The 3,890-nt window shown below is 51.3% G+C and overlaps 1 pseudogene across 1 annotated transcript; it reads left to right on the plus strand.

Moving 5' to 3' along the window:
• The first annotated feature begins 369 nt into the window (after positions 1-369).
• Positions 370-3,124, plus strand: LOC101579327 (annotated as a pseudogene). Its single transcript, XR_192680.2, has one exon. The product of XR_192680.2 is annotated as a DNA replication licensing factor MCM3 pseudogene (transcript).
• The last annotated feature ends 766 nt before the right edge of the window (positions 3,125-3,890 follow it).

Raw genomic sequence — 3,890 nt, forward strand, 5'->3', positions numbered from 1 at the left:
AAAAAAAAAGAAAAGAAAAGAAAATTTGGGACACTACCGAGATACATTATGTTACAGTACAAGTTTTCATATGTCCTGAGTTTTAAATGACCTTGGAAGGCTAAGGCCAAAATGTTGGCTTTCCTTGCAGTCTTCCATGTTCTCTAATTTTGGTCTGCAAATGTAGGTTGTTAACCATTCAGAAGACAAGCTTATTGCTATTACCATACAACCTAGGCTGTTAAGCTTAACCTCACTATCTGTCTGCATATCAAACATCTTAGGCATAACGTGGAACAGGTATTTTTCATCAAGTATTGATATGTTGAACTTTAAGTCCTTACAAAATATGATATAAAACATTTAAGGAGGTGCTCTCTGCAGGCGGCTGGCATGGCAGGGAGATTGGTACTAGATGACGTGGAGCTGCGGGAGGCCCAGCGAGATTACCTGGACTTCCTGGATGATGAGGAAGACCAGGGAATTTACCAGAGCAAAGTGCGAGACATGATCAGTGACAGCCAGTACCGGCTGATTTTCAGTGTGAACGACCTGCGCAGGAAGAATGAAAAGCGAGCCAACCGCCTCCTGAGCAACGCATTTGAGGAGCTGGTTGCCTTCCAGTGGGCCTTAAAGGATTTCGTGGCCTCCACTGATGCTACCTATGCCAAGCAGTATGAGGAGTTCTACATAGGATTGGAGGGCAGCTTTGGCTCCAAGCACGTGTCTCCCTGGACTCTTACCTCCTGCTTCCTCAGCTGTGTCGTGTGTGTGGAGGGCATTTTCACTAAATGCTCCTTGGTGCGTACCAAAGTTGTCCGCAGTGTCCACTACTGTCCTACTACCAAGAAGACCATAGAGCAACGTTATTCTGATCTCACTAGCCTGGTGGCCTTTCCCTCCAGCTCTGTGTACCCTACCAAGGATGAGGAGAACAACCCCCTCGAGACAGAATACAGCCTTTCTGCCTACAAGGACCACCAGACCATCACCATCCAGGAGATGCCAGAGAAGGCCCCCGCCGGCCAGCTGCCCCGCTCTGTGGATGTCATTCTGGGCGATGACTTGGTGGATAAAGTGAAGCCTGGTGACCGAGTCCAGGTGGTGGGGACCTACTGCTGCCTTCCTGAAAAGAAAGGCGGCTACACCTCAGGGACCTTCAGGACTGTCCTGATTGCCTGTAACGTGAAGCAAATGAGCAAGGACATGCAGCCTGCCTTCTCTGCAGAGGATATCGCCAAGATCAAGAAGTTCAGTAAAACTCGCCAAAGGACATCTTCGACCAGCTGGCCAGGTCACTGGCCCCTAGCATCCACGGGCATGACTACGTCAAGAAGGCCATCCTCTGTCTGCCGCTGGGCGGTGTGGAGCGCGACCTGGAGAATGGCAGCCACATCCGTGGGGACATCAATATTCTTCTGATAGGAGACCCGTCTGTCGCCAAGTCTCAACTTCTGCGCTACGTGCTGTGCACAGCACCCGGCGCCATTCCCACCACTGGCCAGGGCTCCTCGGGCGTGGGCCTCACAGCTGCTGTCACCACAGACCAGGAAACGGGAGAGCGGCGCCTCGAGGCAGGGGCCATGGTTCTGGCCGACAGGGGGGTGGTGTGCATCGATGAATTTGACAAGATGTCTGACATGGACCGCACAGCCATCCACGAGGTCATGGAGCAGGGGCGCGTGACCGTCGCCAAGGCTGGCATCCACGCGCGGCTGAATGCCCGCTGCAGTGTCCTGGCAGCGGCCAACCCTGTCTACGGCAGGTATGATCAGTACAAGACCCCCATGGAGAACATCGGGCTGCAGGACTCCCTGCTGTCCCGGTTCGACCTGCTCTTCATCGTGCTGGATCAGATGGACCCCGAGCAGGACCGGGAAATCTCAGACCACGTCCTGAGGATGCACCGCTACAGAGCGCCCGGGGAGCAGGACGGTGACGCTATGCCCTTGGGGAGCGCTGCTGATGTCCTGGCCACAGATGACCCCAACTTTAGCCAGGATGACCAGCAGGACACTCAGATTTACGAGAAGCATGACAACCTTCTGCATGGGCCCAAGAAGAAAAAGGAGAAGATGGTGAGCTCAGCATTCATGAAGAAGTACATCCATGTGGCCAGAATCCTCAAGCCTGTCCTGACCCAGGAGTCAGCCGCCTACATTACCGAGGAGTACTTCCGCCTGCGCAGCCAGGACAGGATGAGCTCGGACACGGCGCGGACGTCCCCTGTTACAGCACGTACCCTGGAAATTCTGATCCGGCTGTCCACGGCCCATGCCAAGGCTCGCATGAGCAAGACGGTGGACCTGCAGGACACGGAGGAAGCCGTGGAGCTGGTGCAGTACGCCTATTTCAAGAAGGTTCTGGAGAAGGAGAAGAAACGTAAGAAGCGAAGTGAGGATGAATCAGAGACAGGATGAAGAAGAGAAAAGCCAGGAGGAGCCTGAGCAGAAGAGGAAGAGGAGGAAGACTCGCCAGCCGGCTGCCAAAGATGGGGACACGTATGACCCCTATGACTTCAGTGACACCGAGGAGGAAATGCCCCAAGTTCATACCCCGAAGGCTGCAGACTCACAGGAGACCCAGGAATCCCAGAAGGTGGAGCTCAGCGAGTCCAGGTTGAAGGCCTTCAAGGTGGCCCTCCTGAGCATGTTCCGGGAGGCTCACGCACAGTCCGTGGGTCTCACTCACCTCACGGCATCCGTCAACCGGGACAAGGAGGAGCCCTTCTCTGCGGAGGAGATCCAGGCCACACTGGACAGGATGCAGGACGACAACCAGGTCATGCTGTCGGAGGGCATCGTCTTCCTCCTCTGAGTTCTCACCGCCGCCCTCCCGCCCTCCTGCCCTCCTCCGCCCATCTTTCCCCAGGCACCAGAGGTGGATCAGGACTTGGTGGCAGCTTTGGGGTGGGGGCAGTGCTGTCGGGAAGGACCAGGCCCTGCCGCGCCACTGCAGGAGGACCAGATCACAGCCAGGCCCTGTCCCACACAGCCAGCCAGTGTCACTCATGTGATGTGACTTGAGTCGGGCTTTGGTGTGGAGGGTTTGTGTTGATCTTTTCTGCGTTGGCTGTTTTTTTTCTCCTGAGCACTTTTTTCTGGAAAAGGCGCTGAGTTTTGTGCTGTAGAGAGTGGCACCAAGGCTGCGGGCCAGGAGCTGTCTTTGCAGACCAGTGGGTGTTTGACCCAAGAATATAGGGCACTGAATAAACTGCTTCACACAAACAAAAAAAAAAAACCACATTTAAAAATTAGAATATATTTTTTAAAAGAAGCATAAAAAATTATATACCTCTTATATTTACAAATAAGTCCAAAAATCTAACCATATACAACCTTGAAGCAGGACAGTCCCACAATATTCCTTTTTTATCTTTTGCCTTCATTCAACACCCCCTTCTTTTTGAACAAACAACTACCAGAGAGACATCATAGCAGCAAGTGGCATGGCATGACAAGCAGCCCATATTCAGAAGAACAGAATGACAGGCACTCCAAGCATGAAACTACTATTACAGTTTACCATCTTCAGTGCAGTGGCTTAGTTCACAGGTATCAGTATATATAGTTAGTCAGGGTGAGAATCTTTCTAATTAACTGCTAGATTCAAAAATCTTGGGAGATTCTGAGGATCATTGCCTTGCCCATCTTCTACATATAACTATATGGCTTGACATATTCATGTTTCCTACCTCTCCTCCTTTCCCTCTTTTGATTAGTTAGTCCTCGAGATCCTGCTTTCCTTTTACTTGTATTATGTCTTTCTATTTGAATTTCTTCTTTTGAGTTCTTATACTAGGAAAACTATATGATATTACACATGTGTGTCTGGTTTATTTCACTTATGAGTATATGTTCAAGTGGCATCCACTTCAATATAAAGGCTTGCAGTTTATCATTCTTAATAGC

Source organism: Octodon degus, unplaced genomic scaffold, assembly GCF_000260255.1.
Source record: "Octodon degus isolate 3935 unplaced genomic scaffold, OctDeg1.0 scaffold00098, whole genome shotgun sequence".
In the NCBI taxonomy this organism is placed as follows: domain Eukaryota; kingdom Metazoa; phylum Chordata; class Mammalia; order Rodentia; family Octodontidae; genus Octodon; species Octodon degus.